The sequence below is a fragment of the Microtus ochrogaster genome, chromosome 15 (genome assembly GCF_000317375.1).
Source record: "Microtus ochrogaster isolate Prairie Vole_2 chromosome 15, MicOch1.0, whole genome shotgun sequence".
Lineage (NCBI taxonomy): Eukaryota > Metazoa > Chordata > Mammalia > Rodentia > Cricetidae > Microtus > Microtus ochrogaster.
Window position 1 is genome coordinate 27,636,342 of NC_022017.1, and position 24,396 is coordinate 27,660,737.

The 24,396-nt window shown below is 43.7% G+C and overlaps 1 protein-coding gene across 8 annotated transcripts in view; it reads left to right on the top strand.

Moving 5' to 3' along the window:
- The window catches only part of Pacsin2 (protein kinase C and casein kinase substrate in neurons 2), a 103,761-nt gene that overhangs the window by 14,942 nt on the left and 64,423 nt on the right, over positions 1 to 24,396 (top strand). The window contains exon 1 of one of the 8 annotated variants that reach the window (XM_026782626.1): positions 19,069 to 19,134. The exons of 5 other annotated variants lie outside the window; for them this stretch is intronic. The gene's annotated coding sequence lies outside the window, so the exon portion shown is untranslated. Of the gene's footprint in view, positions 1 to 19,068; positions 19,151 to 19,210; positions 19,339 to 24,396 lie in introns of those variants that run through there. 2 more of the 8 variants (XM_026782629.1, XM_026782628.1) reach the window with 2 other exon arrangements.

Below are 24,396 nucleotides of genomic sequence, written 5' to 3' on the forward strand. Positions count from 1 at the left end.
AAACAAACAAAAACAAAGAATAGTAAACTCTCTTAACAGCTAAACCACCTCTGCAGCCCCCACTTTACCTTTCTAGTGGGGTGCTGATGGGGTTGTCATATGGTGGGTAAATAACTGCTGCACCACGCTGTTAGGCCCAGATCCGCGCAGACCCCCAAAAGCCAGCAAAGAGACCTAGTCCCGTATGTGAAAGCAAAGAGCCTTTATTTTATGCAACTTTGCAAACTCGGTCTCTCCGCATGTCCAACTTTAGGAATAAACGGAGAGAGCCCCGAGCTCAGTTAGAGTTGGGTTTTTATAGTAGTAAAGGTGGGGGTGAGGGGTTTCTGAGGTTCAGGACCCCTGATCGGCTGACATTTGTCTAGGGGTGTCCTGGTGAGTGTGTGCTGGCAGGTGGTCCTATCTACAGTGGTTGGAACTTTAGGCATTTCCTTTGGATGGTCTGTTCTTGGGTGGTGTTCTGGCAATCTCAGTTTATGGTTCTTCCTGCTACCAGGTATTGCTTCAGGGTAAACTACTGAGACTCAGGCCTCTGTTAAACTTATCAATGGCTAAGTCTTACTCTGGTAGGTGATAATGGTTGGATGTAAAGAAATTCCTTTGGGTGATCTTTTCATATTTAGCTTATCCTGGCTGGCTCCTACACAACTCGTGTAGCACACTGCTGCTGTGTGATCCCACAGTAGAACACACAGGTGTATGGAAGTTTCCTGACTCTTAGGACCTATAGCTCAGTGCTGTAGTGATCCAGGCTCCCTGTGGCTAAGTCATTACCAAGGGTTTAGTCCCTCAGGACTGTGCCTAGCAATTATAGATTGTGTCAGGGGTGCCCTTGGCTCTGGGCTATATGTGGCATGCAGGTGAGGACAATTGAATAATGTAGCCCAAAACATAAAATCATATATTTAAAACATGAATTTAAATAAATAAACTTGGCATTTTCCATAGTAGCTTCTATCCTTCAGAGACTATGTGACCTGTGAGAAGTTACCATCATTCTTGGGGCTCAATCCCTCTGTCCAGTGAAGGATGATTCTGGGGAGATTGAAGTTGCTTCCTGAACCACGTGATGGACCTCTCAAGCTAGCTGTATTTGTTTAATTTAGTGCCCTTCAGTCTTTGAGAGATGTCATTTGCAAAAGTCATTAACCATACCACCGCGCTGTCCAGTGACACTGGGGTCTGTGGGTCCCTACCTCACTGTGGAGCGTGGCACAGTGCCCAGGGCACTTGAGTTCCCATCCCCCACTGTTCTTGTACCCCTCCCAGTCTCTGAAGCTGCAGACTGGAGGAATCTGTCTTCGTGTAGGCTAAGATCAGACAGGACTTCTACTAACTTGGGGGAGGGATTCAACCTCTCCTGAAACTCAGCGAAGTCCAAACCCCACATTCCCAGGTTGGACCATTAACGTTTTTTTCCCTCCCATTTTCCCTAAGAGATCACTTTGGACTTGAGTGATCCTCACTTTTCAGTCTTCTGAATGTTGGCATTTTAGGGGTGTACAATCACATGGACCCCTGACCTAGTTTTTATTTTACTATGGTTGCCACAGTTATTTTCAGTTTAGTGTTTATTGGGGCTGATGCGCCAGATCCCCTGCTTCTCTTTGCCCAGTTATGCTCATTCTCAGGTCAGGTGAGGAAACTGAGCTTAGGCAAAATGCCAAGTCTCATATCTGGAAGAATGGCACGTGCTTGAGATCTGAGTGCTGTTGTGGAACTTGGAAGGCAGACCTGAGGATGAGTCAGAAATGCCAGCATGTGCACTGTGTCAGTTTATGCTGGACCAGCTCTATTCTTTGTAATCAGGATTTGTCATATCAAAGAGAGGGAATGTCTGAGACATGCGTCAGTTCTTTGTGTGGTGGACCTCAGCACTTGATGATGCAGATACACCTGTTTGTTGTTTACAGACCTGAGCAGCAGTCTCTTTCTTGTCTGAATGCATTCCTTGTGGATGGTGTATTATTCCTTTTTTGGCTGCAGAGCTTCGGGTACACCCTGGCTTTTCTCCAGTGTTTTCTTGTTGTGACTGGGCATAGTAACTTTCTGAAAGCTGTTTTAAAAATCTCCTCTCCTCTATGAAGAATGGAAGGAAACAGCATTTGCAGCCATGACTCAGCCCTTGATATAACAGTCATTCTGACTGGAAGTTTGCAAGCTGTTATCCTGCTGGCATCAGCAGCTGCAAGTTCTTTAAATATTTACATTTTATCACTGCTCAGCTCTTGTGTTCTGTAGGGGAGGGAAGCAGTGTCTCTGTCCTACAGTCCACGTGGCCTTCTCTGATGCTTACCTTTCCAGGAGGAACTGTGGGTTAAAGATTGAGCAGTTACCCAAGTGAGCTTTGCTCTGGGCCTTGCAAGGTGTGTGTGAGCTGTGTGTTTCTGTCTAGAGGTCCTGGAAAGTGGTCAGAAACTGAGCCCTCCCCAGTGTGAGAAAATGACAATGGAATCTTCAGTGTGTCTTAGGAGGGTTCTGTTTGAGTAGAAAATGGAAACCTTTGTGGTTTTGGTCTTTTTGTTTCTCTTCCCCTTCCTTCCCCTTCTCCTTCTCTTTCCTTTCTTGAAAGTAAACCTGGAGTATGATGCCAAGAGAGGAGTGGGGAGGATCCTTCTGGACAATAACTAGAGTACTGTTGCATCCTTTTAATTTGAAAAAGCCCTTTTAACGTTGGCAATTAGGAGGTAGTGTTTTTTGATTTTATTTTGTTGAGATTGGGTCTCACTTATTTCAGGCTGGCCTGGAAATTGGTGTAGCTAAAGATGACCTGATCCTCCTGCTTGTAGCTCCCAAGTGCTGGGACACAGATGTGTAGCATGATGCCTGGCTCAGGAGGTGGCTTTTGAAGAATGTTGTATTGTACGACAGTATAAAAGGTTAGTGTTTTATGTTGTTCTTGCCTCAAATTTCAAACTCCTGAGTTGTAATAACAGACAGTACTACATACTACTGTCTGTTTTTTTTTTTTTCAAGACAGGGTTACTCTGTTTTTAAAGCCTACTGTGTGATACAATTTGACATGGCATACACTGTTGCCATTCCCACAAACTGAAAGCCTCCTTCTGCTGTCTTGTAGCCCCTCCACTTACCCCTCTCCTCTTCTTCCCCAGGTAGGAAGCCATTGTCCAGCCTGCTTGCTTTAAAATGCAAAAGACTAGATGAAGTGGATGTTTGCAGGTTTGTGTGTTTGGGGATAAGTTTCATGTAAAATCTTTGCTGAATTCAGGGTCACAAACATTGTCTCTTGCTGATTTTACAGGTCTGGGTTTTATATTTGGGTCTGTGAACCATTTGAGCCACTTTTTTTATATAGTGGGAGATATGTAAAGAAGGTCCCCCGTGGCCCCCCCCCATCTTGTTTTTCAGCACCATTTACAAAAATGTTCCCAAAATTTTAAGGGGAAATTTTCTAATTGGTCTGGAACTTGTGGTTTTGGGCACTTGAGTTTTCTTCCTGTTGGCTGCTTATTATTCTCTGTGCTTCATGTAGCCTGGGTGTTTTTCTTTCATGAGTGTCTTTGGTTCCTGATGCAAAGGGCCCTGTCATCGTGAAGCAAGTTATAAAGGGGCAGGATGATGCTTGGTCAAATGTACATGGGCTTTCTCCCTACTCAGAGTTACATACATGGAGTCTTGGACACAGAAGCTTTATGGACATCCCAGTTGGTGGCTTCTGGGCAGTGTCTCATTTCCAGAGGTGACTGTGGAGGCCTGCCAGGATAGAGAAGTGAGGGTACAATAAGCTTTCTGTGTCTGGGTAGATAGGGTGGCAACCTAGGCTGGGGATGTGGCTGTTTGGAGAGGCCACCTTGGGTGGGAGAGGCCTAACGGTAGTATGACCTGCTTGTTGGCTGGGGGAACCTGTCTTCTCCGTGGTCTGACTTCTCTGCCAGTTGGATAACTGGACAAGTTCTCTGTTTGTTCTCAGTCACAGAGGCTCTGAGCAGTGTCTAGGCTCGCTGTTCCCTGGACCTGTGTGGTGTGGCTGTGGTCCACAGGCCATGGTCCTGCCAGTGCCACTGTCTGTCTGTTCTACACACTCTGCCAGCCTCATATGGCCCTCTGAGCAGATGACATGGAAACGGAGCACACATGTCATGGGCATGTGTTTGGCTACTAAAGTTTGAAGGATTGATTGGTTTGCTATTATTCCTGTACTCTTCAGAATTGTGGTCTCAAGGCCATCCTGGTTTTAGCAGCAGCAAGGAAGGGCCAGACCTTCGGGATTACAGTTCTTCATGGCTCCTGGTCATCTTCACAGTGAAAGCCCAGACTTGTAGAATGTTCACTGCTTACCTTATTTCTTGCCACATTCCTGCATTTCTCCCTCCATATTAGAGGTGACTTCCCTCTCTTTCTCCACCTATCCTTTTAGCCCTTGCCTTCACTCTACAGTCCCCTCCCAGGATGCCTTGTGATGTAGTGCTCCTCCCTTCCCAGAGGATTTTTTTTTTTTTCGAGACAGGGTTTCTCTGTGGTTTTGGAGCCTGTCCTGGAACTAGCTCTTGTAGACCAGGCTAGTCTCGAACTCACAGAGATCCGCCTGCCTCTGCCTCCCGAGTGCTGGGATTAAAGGCGTGCGCCACCACCGCCCGGCTCCCTTTGGTTCTTTTGATAAGGAATTTTTCCTAAGTTTTTCTGTGTGCCCATTTATTTCAAGATAATTTTTTTTGTTTTGTTTTGTTTTTTGTTTTTTGAGACAGGGTTTCTCTGTGGCTTTGGAGCCTGTCCTGGAACTAGCTCTTGTAGACCAGGCTGTTTTGTTTTTTGTTTTTTGAGACAGGGTTTCTCTGTGGCTTTGGAGCCTGTCCTGGAACTAGCTCTGTAGACCAGGCTGGTCTCGAACTCACAGAGATCTGCCCGCCTCTGCCTCCCGAGTGCTGGGATTAAAGGCGTGCGCCACCACTGCCCGTTTCCCCGTGTTTATGAATTAAGTATTGGGTGTCATAGTCTTTGTGGGCCATAAGGGAAAGATTTGTTAGAGTCTTTATGCAGAAATTTAGCATCTATATGTGTCTATAGCTGTTCATTTGTATTTATAAAACTCACACATACAGTCTGTGTCTTAGTTGTCCAGACTGTGGGAGTCTGGGAATTTCTAAGTAGAAGAGTGGGGCGAGATCATCCGGAGCCTCAGGAAGGTCTTCCTACCATGTACAGGCAGGAACAGAGATGCTCTGCAGAGGCGGGTACCTGTGAGGGGGCGACTGGAACATTCTTCACGCGGTTGGTTCCTCTCATCCTTTAGGACAGTGTGCCCCTCTTCAGGGCCTTGTCACTCCTCTCTTATGTGGCCGTTCTGTTCTCACATGAGTTTTACAGTTTGTTGATTCTTCAATCAGGTGGTCGTATCATGCAAACGGGACCTGTCTGTTTCTGTGTCCTCTGTTCTCTGGATATTGTATCCAGGAAAGTTCCTCTGTGAGTACATGGTGTGAATTGGCAGCCCAGGTGTGAGAGCTGTGAGATCATGATCTGGAACCTGGCTGCAAGGAGTGGGAGCCATGGAGATGGAATGAAAGGTCATTTTGGTGTGTTTAATTTCATTTGATCAGATTAATGTTGCCTTTGGCTCATACTTGTGCTGTTGCCGTTGAGTGAAGAACACTACTTTCTCCCAGCTGTCTGGGATGGTGGCCAGAGGGGGTCACTTTCAATAGCAGCATTGCTTTACTGAGCCTTGGTCCTTTTCCTCTTATGTTGGGCAAATTCTTTTTAGCAGCTATCATGTTCCTCTTTCATAATCTCTAGGGTAGCTTCTGATCTTCTTTTTTTTATATCTCCCCTCCCCTTGTCTAATGCTCACTCTTTCTGTAGTAATTCACAGAAAATGGAAACCAGCTAGAGGTTACTTGACTGAGACTTACAGGGCAAACGATCGTTGACCTTGAAAAGGAAGCCTCTGGCGTACTGGGTAGACTGGGTGTGTATGGGGGGGGTGGCGGGTGGTGGTGGTGGTGGAAGGGGTGGGTGGGTTGGGCCAGGTAGAGGTTGAAATGGGACCAAAGCTCAGGCAAGGTGACCTCGATCTTTTTTCTGCACCCTGCACAGGTGGTACAAGTGAAGCCCAAGATACAGCAGCTCTAGAGGAGTCTTGTAGTCAGCAAGGGAGGGAGCGGTACGGTGGGTCACTTCAGGTGGTATGGTCAGTGTGTGGAATCTGAGATGAGAATGTGTGTGTGCTGCTGTATCATTCTGTCTTGTTCCTGTGAGATAAGGTCTCTCACTGAACCTGGAACTCACTAGTTTTCTGTTAGACTGACCTAGCTCCAACCATTTTCCTGTTGCCACCCCCTTTCCCCATCTTCCGCATAAGTACTGGTGTTATGTCTACACTTAGCTTTTACCTAGGTGCTAGGATCCCAGTTCAAGTCCTCATGCTTGCACAGCAACAAGCTCATATACTGAGCCAACTCCCAACTGCACTATCTATGTATATATTCATATGTGGAATTTTACACTAGCAAAACTGTCATAAGCTGAGGTTTAGGGACAACATGGAGATCTTTTTCTTCCATGTGTTCTGTGGGCTAAGGAGAGTCTACTCATAGGATGTTCCATATCCCATGAGCAGTGCCTGGAGTTTAATACCTATACCACAAATGTGTTAAGCAGATGCCTTAAGTCAGAGGTTCTCAACCTGTGGGTTGCTACCCCTGGAGTGATGTCAAAGGACTCCTTCACAGAGATCATCTAAGACCATCAGAAAACACAGATATTCACAGTATGATTCATAATAGTAGCAAATTACAGTTATGAAGTAGCAGCAAAAATGAAAATAAATTTTATGGTTGGAGATCTTTACAACAAGGAATTGTATTAAAGGATCTCAGCATTAGGTTGAGAACCACTGCCTTAATTGAATGTATTACTCCCAGCAGGAAGGGTCACAGCATAGTGAAGTGAAGGGGAGGCATTTAGCCAAGGTCATTGATATCTATCTATGTGTTTTTGACTGTCTTTATATTTAATTGACTCTCAGTTCCTGGGTAGAGATGCAAACACATGTTTCTGTACTTGGGCATTGAACAGTGGCCAGAGCATTTCAGGTGCTTTGGGAGTTTTTGTATTTCAGTTCTTTGTAGAGCCCTGTGGTCTGAGAGCTGTAGTGCAGGGGGATTGGTCAAGAGAGTCAAGAATTCTACTCTGTTAGAATACAAAAAGCTGATAAGGGTTTTGTGATCTAAGCGAGTTTGAGCATAAAGCCAGTTCTTGGAAGGCACTGGGTATGGTGACCTCACAGATGCAGGAAACCTGAAAAGGAGTCAGGGAGGGACTATCTTTTCCAAAGGGTAGGGGATTCCCTAAAGCCCAACTGAGGTGCTGGTGCCAGGAGGAAGAAGAACTGTGCTGGGCATGGAGTTGCTTTGGGAAGTGTAGTAGAGCCCCCACAATGGGAGATGTAACAGACTAGACCAGGCTGTGTCCAGGATGCTAACCATAATACCTCATAATTAGGAATGCCACAAATGTAGCCAGACTGCATTCCTGATCTTACTGTCAGTGCACACAAGGAAACCTCCCTGAGTTCTGCCCCGTGTGGGTGGATGAATTCAGGGCAAAGGAATGTCATCACCTGGGAGCCAAGAATCCTACTTTGTTGTCAGCAAGACAAAGTAGACTCTTAGCCACCATCCTGATGTGGTCCCTATGTCCTTTGCATGGAAACAAAGACCATTTGCAGTGTTTTTCATTGTATTTCTTTTTTATACATTTTTTATTGATATTTATTGAGCTCTACATTTTTCTCTGCGCCTCTCCCCTCTCCCTTCAACCCTTCCCCAAGGTCCCCATGCTCCCAATTTACTTAGGAGAGCTTGTCTTTTTCTACTTTCTACTTTCCATGTAGATCTATGTAAGTCTCTCTTAGTGACTTCATTGTTGTCTAAGTTCTCTGGGATTGTGGTTTGTAGGCTGGTTTTCTTTGCTTTATGTTTAAAAACCACCTATGAGTGAGTACATGTTATAATTGTCTTTCTGTGTCTGGGTTACCTCACTCAAAATAATGTTTTCTAGGTCCATCCATTTTCCTGCAGAATTCAAGCTGTTGTTATTTTTTTCTGCTGTGTAGTACACCATTGTGTAAATGTACCATATTTTCCTCATCCATTTCATTGGATTTCTTAGTTACAAGTTACTACACTTGTTACTATATGCTTATGCCAAATAAAAGATAAAGGCAGAGGTGGTAATGGTAATAAGCCTTCAGACTCAGCTCAGGTCACGCCAAGCCAACTGTGTAGCAGAGTTAGGGTGTCTTTTGCAGGTTCTTACATCATACTTGCCTTAACGACAAAGCTTCAGTGGGCATCACTCTGGAACTCGATAGTTCCATTTCCCTTGAGTTTACATGGTTGTCTCAGTTTAAGATCTCAAGAACAAATATCTTCCACCTATGCTCATGCAAGCAACCCTAACTAAATTCAGTGGGTCACAATGAATGAATGAATGAATGAATAAATGAATGAATGAGAGAAACCTGAAAGTAGCTTGTCTTCTGACTTCCACACAAGAGAGTGGATGTTCTCAAAATGAAAGAGGAAAGGAAGGCCTAAGAATTAGAGGACTGCAGACTGAATTGTCAGATTGGCCCGAAAGCTCTGAGGGTGGGATGCTGGGGGTTACGGGTGTCTCAACACTGCCCTGCTTTTGGTTCTGTATTTGCTAAACAGGATTTTCTTCCTGTGTTTGTCTTGTGACGTTTCTGTCATCTACTTCTAGTTTTAGAAATTCTTGTCTTGATTTTTGGTTTTTTTAGACACGGTTTCTCTGTGTAACATCCCTGGCTGCCCTGGAACTCTCTTTGTAGACCAGACTGGCCTTGAACTCACAGAGATCCGCCTGCCCCTGCTTCCTGAGTGCTGGGATTAAAGGTGTGTGCCACCATGCCTGGCTTGGAAATATTTTATTTAAAGCAACTTAAAACTTACCTAAAATAAAAGAGATGCATATGCAAGGTGTATTTATTTTATGTTTCAGGTGTATGTGGCACTAGGAATAGACTCAGGCCTGTGTGAGCTAAGCAAGTGTGCTTACTACTGAGCTGTTTCTGTAGTTCTGCATAGCTAGATCTTGAAGCATATTGGTGAGTTCCCGAGGGTCAATCTCCCAGCTTGAGAAGGAAACCATTGTGTATACTTCAGAGAAAGTGGTTTATGCTGTTAGAGATAAATGTGTTCTAGATCCTTCATCATTCTCTTGGTTATCTTTTTTCTCTTCAGAGAATACTATATATTTAAGTACATATCTGCGATTACTATATTTAATGTTCTTACATGCTTTATAAAGCACAACTCATAAATGATCTGCAAATTAACTTCATTTTTACTTTCTGAGTAATTTTTTTTGCATTTATTTGTATTAATGTTTTATGTAGAAACAATTAAATGTGTGTGCACACATACACAGGAGTACATGTGTCTCTTTGGGATTTATAAAGAATGTGCTTGTGCATTTATGGGGTTCCCATGTGCACTGTGGCTCAGGAGAGCCAGTAAAGCAGTTCCAGTCCAAAAGTGGGCAGACTGCAATCTCTTTGCTGGTTTTGTTCTGTTCAGATCTTCAGCTGATTAGATGAAACCTACCCACACTGGAGAGGACAATCTGAAATCACCTGATTAAAATGTTCATCTTAGGGACCTACAGACATGGCTCAGAGGTTAAGAGCACTGATTACTCTTTGAGTACCCAGGTTCAATTCCCAGCACCCATGCGACAGCTTACAGCTATCTGAAACTCCAGTTCTAGGGAATCCAGTACCCTCACACAGACATACACGCAAGCAAAACACAAATTAAAAAGGCACATTAAGAAAAGAATCACTAAAAAATTTTTAAGTAAAAAAATGTTGATCTCATTTCTTGTAGAAGTTATTTGACCAAATATTTAGTCAAGTTGACAAAAACTCTCTATCACATGCACAGACCACAATTTATTCTTTTGTCAGCAGATACTGGATTGCTTCAGTATCCCACCATGATGAGCACCGTGGCTGTGATCCTTCTTTCTGCATATCTATTGGTGTATGGATACATGTGTTTTTTTTTTTTTTAGATTTTACTCTTTTGCTTGTGGTGTGTGCTCAGCATATAAAGGATATGTAGAATATAGTTTATCTGCAGTACTTGTAAGGGGGTTTGCTCATTCTGTTATCCACAGCCTAGGCCCAGTCCTCTTAAAAATCAGCTGGTCTGCAAAGCAGATAGCTTTGGCCATCTATCACATGGTTGCCTTGGATTGACAGTGGGTGGAGAAAGAAGGAAAAGAAGCTACACTTTTATTGCCTAATGACACCCCCCTTTATTTTTTGTTTTGTTTTGAGATGGGATTTCTCGGTATAACAGCCTTAGCTGTCCTCACTCCGTAGTGCACACTGGCCTCTAACTGAGATCCGCCTGCCTCTGCCTCTCAAGTACTGGGATCAAAGGTGTGCATCACCACAGCCTGCTACTGAATGACCTCTCGATTGGATGATCTGAGCTGCTGTCTGCCTTCACCAGGAGGAACTCTCCATTACTTTGTTGTGTTGAAGAGTCAGCGCATGAACAAAAGAGGATTCAGGTGACAGGAGCAGGCCACCTTCTTTATCATTTGGAAGTAGGTAAAATACAAATAAAAATCATATCCAATTAATAGGTGAATTTGTCTTGTAGTTGATTGTTTTTTACTCTTTACTCTTTTGGCTTTTGGGGGGCCTGTTACCCAACTCCCAAATAAATCACACAAGGAGGCATATTACTACTTACAAATACCTGGCCTTAGCTTGTTTTGTTGCTAGCCAGGTTTTCTTAATTTAAATTATCCCATTTACCTTTTGCCTCTGGGCCTTTTCCTTTTATTACTTCTGTATATCTTTTACTCTCAACTCCTTGGCTGGCTGTGTAGCTGGGTGGGTGGCCCATGGTGTTTTCCTCCTTTTCTCACTCCTAGATCTTCTTTCCCCAGATTTCTCTTCCGGTTTAATCCCCCCGCCCGCCAACCCCAACCGGCCCTTCCCCTGCCCTGCCGGTGGCCGGTTAAACCCTTAATAAAACAAACAAGGGGTTCAAGCAAAACTAAGTTACACAGCTTCACAGAGTTAAGCAAATGCCACATAAAAGAATGCAGCACATCTGTGCATCATCAAACAAAGAAATGTGTAGCGCATCTTATGTTAATATTCCACAACATTTGTCTGTCATGGTGCCTATCATCTGGCATTCACAGGATAATGCCATGTGAGTTGTGTGTGCTTATATTTGTAATCCCAGCACTTGGGATGCTGAGGCAAGAAGTTTGCTTCAGAGCCGGGCGGTGGTGGCGCACGCCTTTAATCCCAGCACTTGGGAGGCAGAGGCAGGCCGATCTCTGTGAGTTTGAGGCCAGCCTGGACTACAAGAGCTAGTTCCAGAACAGGAACCAAAAGCTACGGAGAAACCCTGTCTCGAAAAAAAAAAAAAGTTTGCTTCAAGTTCAAAGCCAACTTTGGAAACTGAAACAAAAGTGCTGTAGATAGAAGTCAAAGGTTTCATGTCCTTGGTGGGATTGACTGTGTCATTCATTGGGTGGAGCCATTAGTGTGTAGGAGTTACACTCTTATTGCTATGATAAAACACCATGACCAAGGTAACATACAGAAGAGTTTGTTTTGGCGGACTGTTCTAGAGGGTTAGAGTCCCAAGTGGCAGGGTAGAGGCAGCAGGTGGGCCTGGATGTTGAGAGCTCATATCTTGAGCCACTGGTGCAAAGCAGAAAGATCAAATAGAAGAAACGGCACCGAAGGCTCCATCTTCCAGACCTCCCCAAGTATCTCTACCAACTGGGGACCAAGTAGTCAAACACCAGTGCCTGTAGGGACATGTCTCATTCAGACCACGTCAGTGGGCAAGATGGAGGACAGACAGAAGCAGGTAGGTACACGATTTGGAGTGAGGAAGTTTGGTCCTCAGCTGGTGGTGCTGTTTGGGGAGATTCTAGAAACTCTTTGACATAGAGCCTAGTGGGAGGAATTATGCCACAAAGGACATCTCCTTGGGGGCTTTATTTTGCCCTGTTTCTTTCTTGTCTCTTTGCTTATAAGATACCATGAGCTGAACAGCTTTGCTCTGCCAAAAGCCCCCCTCCCTGCTCAGTCATGATGCCCTGCTTTTCCACAGGCCCAGTAACAGAGCCAAGAATCCGAATTCTTTGGAAGTATGATCTGAAAATCTTTTCTTCTGACATCTCTCAGGAAAAACATAGTATCTGTAATGAGAAGCTAACTGACACATAGGTTATTTCATGTTCTCGGAACCTGGGAAGTAGGAGAGGCTGGTCTTTGTGATAGTTGAAGAAATGAAGAAACAGGATCACGGGTATTCTTGCTAGAGAGGCCAGACTAGTGATGTGTTTGCTTGAGTTCCAAGGCAGTGGTCTGCAGTTCTGTTAAAGGTGTTTACCTCTGTCCTGACCTCAGCCACAAAATCACCTTAAATCTAAGTCAGAAGGAATTCAAGTCCTCACATGCTGTCCATCCTTTCAAAGCTTCCTTTCGTTTCTAGAAGCTATCCTATTTCACGTGGAGGAAGGTGCTTTGTGAGAAACCCCACCTAAGGCTACTTAATTGAAAGCATGACTGAATTCTTAACCAGCCTGAAGCAACTGGTAGGTTTAGTGGTTCTGAGCATGGTCTCTAGGTAAGAAAGACCAGAGGTAAAGTATTGCTTGAGTGCTTCTATCTCGCCCACGTGAGGTCCTGGCTGCAGGGTTCCCAGTGCATGGCTATGGTCGCAGTTCATTTTCCCTAGTTGAAAGCTGGTTGTGGAGGCACACTGTACAGAGGCAGGAGGATTGTCATAAATACAACACAGGGAGTTCTAGACAGAAAGCTACATACTTAGTACCTGTCTGAGGGGGAAAAAAAGCAAGAATAAACTACTACTAGGAAAAAACAAAACCCTAAAACAAGCTTAAAAAAAAAAAAAAGACAGGGATTCTCTGTGTAGCTCACTATGTAGACCAGACTGGCCTCGAACTCAGAGAACCTCCTATCTCTGCCTCACAAGTGCTGGGATTAAAAGTGTGTGCCGCCACCACCATCCAGCTCTTAAGTTTCTGATAAGCTAGATGGCATGTGGTAGTTTGAGGTACCAGCTCCATTTTCTGTTTTCAGCTTAGTGTTAGCTAGACAACTCTCAAACTGCGCTGAGAATGAAGAGCACTGTTGTAGGGACAGGCTGGGGAGAGGAGGACTGTTGGGGAAGAAAAAGAGGGGTGCGGGGAGCCACCTGGGGTGCTGCTTGACCAGTGCCTGCAGACCCTGTAGATTTGACCTCATGCTTTAAAAGCCACTTGTCATTCTCATTAATTACTAGTCACATGCAGTTGTTGATCACGTTGTATGATTATGAGCTACAGAGGGACTTCTTTATTTCAAGGTCCTTACTTTCTTTGAGAGTTTAAATAGACTGTTTTCTTTTGGGGGCTGGAGACACTGTGGCCAGTGTCATTACGAACCATGCTGAGTATGCCATGTAAAGTTAAGTCTTAATTTATTCATGAAAATCTCCTTCTCATACCTACCCTTGCATGGAATTCCTTCATGTTGTTGAGATTAGGGAACCTTCCATTGATAGGACTCCATGTCTGCTTGTGTGCCATATGTGAAATTGCATGCTGGCCTGGTGTGCGCCTGCCTTTGGGTGTAGCTGAGTGTCTTAACCTTGCTAGGGTTTATGCTTCTTCTGGAAGGGGTCATAAAATCTCACACTTGGCTTTTTTGAGTAAATGGTGTGGAATGACCTTGTTCTTGTTTCCCAATGAAGTTTAACAATCAGAAAAGCCAGCTGTGGTGATAAGCCTCCCTCTGGAGCTGGGGTTTCAGAATGGTAGGCTTTAGTTGGTGGCAACTTATCGTTGAAATTGGTGTATGTTATGGAAGTCCTGTGGGTGGGAGAGCTGGCTTGTGGCTTTGAAGTGTAGTGGTCCTAGCCTCTCTGCACAGCAGCAAGGTTGGCCCTTGGCTCAGTCTCAGTGATGTCTGTCCAGTTAGAGGACTCAGAAAGAAACTCCACTTATTCCTCTTTTCTAAAGCCAGTAAATACATGGTGTAAAGTACAGATGCAGGTGTTCAGTGTACACTTTCCATGTCTTTACAGTCACACAAACAGACATGGTTTAAAAAGTTATTTCATGTTATTATGTGTGTGTGCCCTGTAGCACAGGAAGGTCAGAGGACAACTTGGAGGAATCAGTTCTCATATTCCATCATGTGGATCCTGGGAATTGAACTCAGGTTAGTAGTCTTGGTGGCAAGTGATCTTTACCTGATGAGCCTACTTTCCGAACCCAGAATGTCTTTATTAATAAGAGCTCTTGAATGATAAAATATTGGGAGGTAACAAGCCCCTTCCTTCATGTCACTAAGGAGTGAGTGAAATAAAGTTGGCTGCTTCCCTGCTTTCGTTAAAAGGCACTAGCCAATGCAGTCAGGAGCTCTGCTAATGCCCAGCTCTCCTTGGAGGTGGCTGCTAAAGATGACCCCCTCAACTTGGGGGGCACTTTTCTGGGGAGTTTTCCACCTTTTTTCCTCACTCCTTGGCTTAGCTTGGCTCCCTGTTAGGTCCTTAGATACAATGCTTGTCACTCTGTGTGACTCTGGTATTTGTCCATCTACCCTTCCAGACTACTTGCCTGTAACCCTCCATACAGTGTCAGGTGGAGGGTCAGCTCTCTACCACTGTGACTGTTAGTATAAATTGCCAACCTGACCGGCTAGAATCACCAGAAAGGCAAGCTTCTGAGCTTATATTTGAGGGGATTTCTGGATTGTGTTATTGAAATGGGACAACCTACTTTAAGTGTGGGCACCATGCCATGAACTGGAGTTCTGGACTGAATAAAAGAGAAAGTGAGCCGAGCACTAGTATTGAACTCCGCTTCCTCACTGGGGATGCAGTGTGACTAGCTGTCTCGTGCCTTCTTGCCGTGCTGGCTGTACCATAATCCTTCCTTAAGTTGTCTTTGTTACATTTTGTTGCAGCATTGAGGAAAGTAATTTATATAATCACTGTAACAACTACCTGCTCTAAAGAGGAAAGGGTGATTTTGTCTTACAAGTTTGGAGATTTTAGTGCATATTATGGGCTGGTATTGAGGAGGTGCCACATGGTGGGAGCACAGTGGAGCACAAGATACCCAATGTCTAGGATTCAAAAGAAAGAAAGAAACCTGGGTCCCACAGTTTCCTTTGAAGACATGCCCCCTCTTAAAGTTTCTATAAGCCTTCAGTAGTGACACAGTGAGGACTGTCTTTATTACATGGTTTGCAGGGACCTTAACAGCCAAATTATAGCAGATGGTGGAATTACAATTTAAGTAAATGGGTAAAAATCATACCGGTAAAGCACTCATGCAACATGACTTACTTTTAGTCTTGCAAATGTCCCCAAACTCACTGAAACTTACTTGGTATTTGATTTTTGATTCAGGTTTTCCTTCTTGAATTGTGTTCGATTTTCAATATATTGCCCAAAGAATGCATACACTATTTATTCCTAGGGTCATATGAAATCTTAACCCTCCAAAAAGACATTTTTACCTCCAAGATGTTAGCTTAAAAATGTATTTGTTGGGCTGAGATGATAACTCAGTTGGCACAGTCCTTGCTTTACAAGCTGAGAGCCTGAATTTGATCCCAGAACCCGTATGAAAAAGCTGGATGTGGTGGCGCGTGCTTGTAATCTCATTGCTGGTGAGGAGGAGACAGGCAGACCACTGGGGTTTACTGGCCACTTAACCTCCTAGACAAGCTCTAGGCCTGTGAGAGATGGTGTCTCAAAAAAATAGACAGCACCTGATAGCCTCACACATGGATGCACAGATACACATATTTGCAGACATTTGGACATATGTGCATGTATGTGCACATACAACACCCGTAAGACTAGAGTATTGTTTCTCTTGATGGCACTGGGGGTTTTATAAGCTATGTGTGGGTTGGGGGCAGCATGTTCTATCGCATTGGTGCTTTGAAACTTTCCTTAGTTGGGCTTTCAGCTTAAAGAGTTTGGTGTTGCTGCTTCCTTATTCTGTTCCCCGCCCTTTGCCTCTCCTTCTCTGGACAATTGCCAGAAAAGCAAAGACACTTATGTAAGAGATTTTACCTTTTTTTTTTTAAAAAAAAAATTATTTAAAAAAAAAAAAACACTTTGCCAAAGATAGTTCAGCTTTGTTCTGGTGCATTTTCTTATAGAGGCTGTTAGAAATTTGGCATAGATGTAGGAGGAATAAAGCCAGATGACTCATTTATATCTTGGTTCCTGAAAAATAGGAAAGACTAACATTAAGATTTGAAATTAGCCACCACCTTCCTCTCTCCAAATGATCTAACACCACATGACTTTACTTAGTAATATAGTAAGTTTCTGAAATTTGAATATTTGCTTGGTATTTGAAGACAAGACCAGATCACTTTGTTGCCTGCCTAGTAGCCATTGAGTCTGTCACTGAATTCTGCCTCTGCAAGACTCTCATGTGACATTGTAGAGAAGCTGAATGATGCTGGCTAGAAAGTGGGCCATTTGGTTCATCAGAATCATTGGTGTATGATAGAGTCAGTCACTTTAAGGTCTGAGTCTCAATACAATATACTTAGGCTAACATGTTATGAAGTTTTTCCCTTGCAGTGCAGTTCATGGTCAGTGTTGTCTCCAGGGTACTGTAGAAGTGGTACTGAGTGGGAAATTCTGTTACAGGAGCTGTACTCCCCTAGGATGGCAGAAGCTATGCAGGAGCCCAGGGAGAGCTCCTGCTTCCACAGACTTATACTATTAGGATTCTATTCTCTGTATCTGCAGAAAGGCAGATACCAGTGTTGAGGCAGGGAGATCCCAAGTTCGAGCTCAGTTTGGGCTGTGTGGCTAGGTTATGTTTCAACAACAGAAACTACTCTTTAAAAACCATAGATCAGTGTTTGCCAAGCCAGGGAATGCCGCAAAGGCCACAGGGAGCTTGAGGCTTGAGACACATTCTGTCAGTGCCACGAAGTGATGCACTCAGTTCTATGCAAATCAATATTTCAGTAAAGGGAAAGGAGGAAGGAGGAGGAAAGCAGATAGGGAAGAAAGAAGAAGAAAGAGCAACAGAAAGGAAAGACAAGACCATGGGTCTCAGTCCTTCTAGAGCAGTGGTTCTCAACCTTCCTACTGCTGTGACCCTTTAATGTAGTTCCTCATGTTGTGGTAACCCCAACCAGAACATTATTTTCATTGCTACTTCATAACTGTAGTTTTGCTACTGTTATAAATTGTAATGTAACTATTTTTGGAGATAAGAGGTTTGCAGAAGGAGTCACGACCCACAGATTGAGAACTGCTGTTTTAGAACAGCTATATCCTGGTGGCCTGTCCTGGGACAGCTGGCTTGATCCAGTCTCCTTTCTGCAGATGTAGCAATTGGAATGCTAATAAATTAGGACCCTGTAGTTGGAGGACTCCTACTACCAGCGCAGCCAACTACCTGGGTTTGCTGAGTTCAGGGAGGGACCCAGATATATGGGAGGTAATGAAGTCTGTCAAGGCGAGGCTGCCAGGTATCCTTGCCTCCCCTTTCCCTTCTGAGGTCAAGTGGTAACTTCTGTTGATGTGGTCTTTTCTGATGTTTTCTTTTTTTTTTTTGGTTTTTCGAGACAGGGTTTCTCTGTGGCTTTGGAGCCTGTCCTGGAACTAGCTCTGTAGACCAGGCTGGCCTCGAACTCACAGAGATCCGCGTGCCTCTGCCTCCCGAGTGCTGGGATTACAGGCGTGCGCCACCACCGCCCGGCTGATGTTTTCTTTTAAGAGGTTTCCAGTACAAGATTTCAGAAAGAGACCTCTAACTGATCTGAACAAGGTGAGACTAGGTGACTTTTCAATGTTCGCGTCAACAGTGACATCAGTAACACTGACTAATAACAAATGCTCACGTGCACCATTTTCCCTGGCAATGGATTATTTCACCAGTCACCTAATTGAATTTTACTGCATTCTTCCTCTTGGCTCATTCCTAAAGTGACTCTTTCCCAGCCACTGCCATTTAGACATAATGTCCTAGCTGACTGTATGGAAGGGGTTGAACTTGTCTGGGAGCGAAGCATGGGGAGGCAGTTTCTCCACCTGCTTAGCCATCTTGCATATAATTAAAGTCTTTATTGGTGAATAATATGTGTACATAAAAGTGTCTAGACTATGCATGGATTTTTACATGCATAGTACGTATGGTTCAAGAACCAGAAATAGGTCTAGTCTGTGTCTGTTGTGAGGTCCTGGTTTTATCTCTAGTACTGAAAGGAAAGAAAAAAAAAAAGAACCAGAAACTCAGAAGCCCTTTGAAACTTCTGTTCCTTTCCACTTCCCTATCCTGCCCCCCTTCCCAGCCTCTTTGTGCAGGGGCTCATGGCTGTGCGTTCCTGTGTACATACTGTACCCAAGATTTTAACATCATTTTTCCCTTTTCCTTTCAGTTCTTTGTCAGAGTAGAAGAAATAGGGTGGCTTTTGCTTTCTACTCTGTTCATTTTGCATATTTGTGTACCCTCCTTCTTTGGAGACAGTTGCCCCATACTTATCTCCCATCTTGTCCTCTGCATCCAGTTCCCCATTGTCTCCCACTAACTAGCTACTTTGCATTAGAGAGTGCAGCATGGGAGCCGAGTGCTAAAGTGGAAATAGTAAGGTTAGCCCACCCACGTAAACAAACCGTGGGGAACATAAGCCACTTTATACCTGCTCCTGAGATAGGGCAATCCCTCTTTTCTGTCCTAAGTAGTTGGACCCGAAAGACAAAGCGAGTCTGTCGGGTAAGTTTGGGAGCACACACTTTGGTTTGGAGGAGTAGCATAAATTTGTTGCCTGGTTTTCAGGGAATGCTGAGATTCCTGGGGTCACTTTCTGAAAAGAGAGCTGTTCTGTGATGGCCCAGGCAGGCAGGAGCCAGCTGCAGTCAGAACCTGGTGCTTGGACTGTGAATGCAGCAGTGTGAGGAATGACCTTATCTAAGCAGCCAACAGGAAATGATGAAATGTGCTGGGAGAATTCGGCTGGGAGAGGGAGGTCAGACCGACCAGCAGGGTCGGAAGGAGGCAGGTACTAAGCAGATCTGCCAAGTTAGGCGGCTGCAGCCAGCGTCTGACAGAAACGTGAGTGATTTTTAAGGTAGACCTGTCTGAAAGTAGAATTTCTGTGCTTTTTTGTTGTTGTTGTTGTTTTGTTCGTATGATTAACAGCAGTCTCACCTTGTAAGTATGCCTACTTAGTTTGAGAGATTCTTGACGGAAGTGTTCAGCCAGTTCCACATTAACCAACATGGAATGTTTTGTCCTGCATGCCCTGAGAAAATGACAGTAAGTGCTTGATTCTCTTGTGCTAGATTTTGACCTGAGCAAAAAATGAAGACTGTGCTTTATAATCTTTGACTCTGTACATGGTTCCTTTTCCAGTGGATCACTGTGGATTGCTTCAGCATGGTTTCTGCCAGCTTGCATACCTCTAACTGCCTAGCTAATGAGTTACCTGAGTTAACTGTTTGTTACTAGAGGGCTCTTATTTCCTGACTTTCAGATGATATGTTTATTATGTATGCTGTTCCTTTCTTAAAAGCCAGAGCTAATCTATAGGCACAGAGAGAAATGCCAGCAAATGAGCTTTTCCTCCCCACCTGAGTCAGCTCTTTTCTCATTTCTTAGACCCCGTGCCCTGACTCCAGTGCTAGAAACTTTATGCTTTCATCGGATATCAGACATTCTATTTTAAAACCGAGCAGCTTCATACACATTTAAAATTATTTCTTATCTCAAAAGTCATATTCTGGAACTGAAAATTATAACTCTCCTCTCTTTCTTTTTGTAGTGCTGTAATTGTAATTAAAAGCTTAAACAAAAAAACTTGCTGCGTAAGTGACCTTCCATACATGGCTTATTCTACTGGATCACCCATTGCCATGAACATTGAACCAGATAGTGGCCTGGTTCTGTTGTAAGCACTCTGCTGGTGCAGGCTGTGCCACCACGTGAACACATGTTCTTGTTAGAGTCTCACCTGCTGTGATTTGTGCATATGTCTAGCACTGTTTGGGTCACAGGGAACTAACTCTTCCACAGTATATGAATGTTAGAACAGTCAGGCCCATCAGTTTTAGTTTTACTCTTGTAGCTGTGGCCAGCTCTTTCTTTAAACCTTCTTGATCATAGAATATTCTAATGAATATTCTTTAGTGATGCACTTGTGAAAATAACAAAGCAGTTTCATAACTTCAAGCCAAGTGTGCTTTGCAGGTATGAGAGCTCCACCAGTAAGTAAGAATCTGCCTTCTTTGTTCCTTCTTTTTGTTTGGTTCTTGCTCACCCACATGCTAGGTTATTTGATGACTTAATTTCAAAGGGCTTAGTATTTAGAGTTGGAGGACTCTTGGAGCAGTTGTGGCTCGGCCTATCATTTTGACAAAGGAATTGAGACTAAGAAGTGTAGTGACTCGTTCAAGGTCACACAGCTTATTAGCTGAGTCTAGAAGCTAAGGTTCCTTTTCGTAGGTCATTACTTTTGTATGATAGACAATCTGCTTTCTCATCATTAAACCTTGGATGGCCCCTCTTCTCTCAGATCAGTGCAAGGCGGGAGGACTCACTCATGAGCCTTAGCCCTGACCCCAAGAGTTTATTTTCTTTTCATTTCCAAACACTCAGCTTTTATTAAAAGTTTTGATGAGTACTATTTGGCTTAAACACATAATGAATAAAGTAGATTAATATAGAATATAATGTATAATGAGGTCATTATCAGTACAAAGGGCACTGACAGTTCTGTCTTTGAGAGATACTTTTTCTTAAAAATAAAGAGTTCTCTATTTCATAGTTTTTCCTGTTTTTCTCCTAAATTAGGTCCCAGCCGAGTGAGCCCCATTATGTGTTATCTGTAGATGAGACTGCCAACCCTATTAAGATCACATCTAGTAAAAGAAATGGACAAGTACTTCGTTCTTCTTTGAAAGAGGAAACATGACAGGAAAACCCCGAACACAAGCTCCTGTTTCTTAGTATTTGTGTGTTTCAGTTCCTGCATGGGAATACTAACAGCTTTGAACTCTTAAGACAGGTTTGGCAGCATGAGAGACTTTAAAAAAAATTACAATGTAAATAAAGAAATGATTTAGTTAATAAAATGGAATTTATTCACTGCTTTTCAGGATCTTTAAAGTTTCTTGGGGCAGACCAGTGCTTGGAGTGTGTGAGGCCCTGGGTTCAATCTCTAGAACCCAATCTTCACAAAGTTCTCTATAAAAACTGGTTGAGTCCTCCTGAAATTCAGGTACAAGCGTAGACTGACTGAAAACAGTGAATGACTCCCTCTACTTGGGTATGGCTCCCTGTGTTATGATTTACTGTGTGAGTGACCCTGGTAGGTCCCACTGCTGGTGTGGGGGATTGCAGCAGATAGGGACAGACAGATACTCCATACAGAGAGGGCTTAGATATGGAGAGCTTCTTTAGTGGATATTGAGAGGGTATAAGGGTAGAGGGTTATGGGGTAAGAGAGGAATAGAGGGACAGAGAGAGAGGAGAGAGAAGGAAAGGGGGAGAGAGACAGAAAGCTGCCTCTTCAGAACAGCAAGGAGGGGGGGAGAGCAGAGATCAGCTTGCCTTGGTAGGGGGGGGGATTGGGAGTGGGCGGAGCTTGTCTCTTAACCCTTTAAGAGAACAAGAGTACTGACAGGAAAGGCCAACAAAATTATAACACCCTGCTGTTGTCCAAAACGTACTTACTTCTGGTACTCGGGGGGAGGTTATAGACATTTATTTTTACTTTTTAAGATTAATTTAGACTATAATTCTTAAAAAAAAAATTCTGAAATAGACTGGGTGTAATGGTGCTTGCCTTTAATCCCAGCGCTCGATAGGTAGAGGTAGGTGGATCTCCGTGAGTTCCAGGACTATCTGGTTTACATATTGAGTTCCAGAACAGCCAAGGCTCTACAGTGAGGTCTGTATAAACATGATGGTTAAGGGGAAAGCTTTTACTGTAGATATGAGAGAGAGAGCAGCTAGAGGATCTGGAAGAGTTCAGAGGAGAGAGAGAGAACTGAACACGGCCAGCAGACTGGACTCCAGAGCTATCTGTGAGAGAGGGAGAATAGCAGTGGATGGAGAATAGTGAACACAGGGAGAGAAGCAGGACAGAGCAGAGCGAACAGGAGAATGAGTGTGTGTGTCGGGGAAGGGAGCCTGTGAGCTGGAGGAGGTGAAAAGGGCCAGGATTAGGATGGACTTTGAAATGTGTGAGAGATGCTTGTGATACCAACGTGCACTTTGATATGCTGATAGGCACCTCATGTAGCTGTCCGGCCCTTCTGCCAGAGGTAAGGAAATGAATGACCCCTTTCGGTAGAGGGGAACCGGCTTCACAAGTTCCTGAGGAATGCTGGCCTTTATCCAACCTCCAGAAATCCTCCTGTAGTCCAGGTAGAGCTCATTTCTGGATATGGGGACTGTCTTTGGCGTTTGGGGAACTGGAGTTTCTTTTGGACCTGAAAAGACCATGCTCAAACAAATAAACAAATTAAAAATTCTGAAATATATACATTCCAGGAAAATGGATGCCTTTATAGATATCTTAACTTGTGCTTAAAATTTAAGTTAATCAATGTTTACTTACTGTAATCTACAAGACTGAAATGAGTTCCGTGAGTGATACTTTCATGCTGTAGGACGGAGCTGTGACTCTCCCTGCCATTGTAATGAGCACCTTTTGTATCCCTGGAAAGGCTGTTGCTTCCGGACTGTGAGTCTGATGATAACACCTCGGCCTAAAGGTGCATCATCTGCTCCCACCCTTAGTGACTTTTGTTTCTCAGTATTTTAGACTTATTCTTGTATTTGCATTAAGGTTTTTCAACTTATTTATTATGTTTGTTTGTGTAATTTATTTGTGTATCAGTGTTTTGCCTGCATGTGTATCTATGCACCACATGCATACCAGGTGTCCTCAGAGGCCAGGAGATGGCACGTAATCCCCTGGTATTAGAGTTAGAGATGATTGTGAACAAGCTGCCATGTGAGTGCTAAGAATTGAACCTGTGTCTCGTAAGAGCAGCCAGGGCTCTTAGTGTTTGAACCATCTCTCCAGCTCCTTTTGTAGTTTTAGTGTGTGTCATATAGACTATTTCACCTGACTTTCTTTTCCTGATAATATAATTGATCCAGCTCTTGTTGGAGTCAGCCAGTGCTAATGTGACACACATTCTTTGTGGTCTTAGCTTCTGCCCACTTTGTCCTCGAAGAGTTAGAGACAGGTGGGGCTGTGACGTTCCTGCTGCGCTGATTTGCTGAAGTCAGTGAGAATTTGTGCTCCTGACATTTGGGCTTTCTGCACATCTATACTTACGGGGCTTTTCTTCAGACTGTTCCAGTGATAGTCTCAGAATGCTCTTTCAGACTTAGAAGAGGCTTTTGCTAGTTATCTCAGGCTTCAGTGCTAGACAGAGAAATATGCTTGTATGTCAGATAGTAATAGAAAAAACAAAAGTCAGTGGTGTGGATGAAAGAATGAGTGAGCTAATGAATTGCAGCAGTCCTCTTTTTGTAGAGATTTAGGAGTGTGTGTGTGTGTATGTATGTATGTATGTTGGGGAATAAACTCAAGCATGTTAGCCAAGTGCTCTACCACTGAGTTACTGTAGACCTAGGTTCTTAAAAAAATGTAGTGGCTCGCTGGATGTGGTGTTCCTTGTCTTTAAGCACTTGGGAAGCAGGGGCAGATGGATCTCTGATTTCAAAGTCAGCATGCTCTACATTCTAAGTTTCAGGTCATCTAGAGCTACGAATTGAGACCTTCTCTCTCTTTCTCTCTTTCTTTTTTTTTTTTTTTTTCCAAGACAGGGTTTCTCTGTAGCTTTGGAGCCTGTCTTAGAACTCACTGTATAGACCAGGCTGGCCTCGACCTCACAGAGATCCTTCTGCCTTCACCTCCCAAGTTCTGGGATTAAAGGCGTGTGCCACCACTGCCTGACTCAGACCCTGTCTCTTAAAGAAAAAATTAAGGAGAGGCTAGAGAGATGACTAAGCAGTTAAGAAAGAATCGTGTTTGTCAGTGAACTCTTTAAGATATTAAATTCACTTGAGCATATCTAGTGAACTGTGATGGCTGAAGTTTGAGTTTGAGGGGAGTTGAAGATGGCATGCTGAAAAGCCGTGACATCAAGCTATATCAACTGTGATTGTCCCTACTCCTCAATGTTTTTGTTGTCTTGTGCACATTTCCAGCCATCTATTAGTTCATTACCTTGAGATACAGTTCATCTGGATTTTGGCTGCCTGTATCTATTTGTTCATTTATACACTTGTACTTTTATTTATTTCATTTATCCATTTGGGCTTGTGGTAACCCTCAGCAGGTAGTGAGCTAGACCC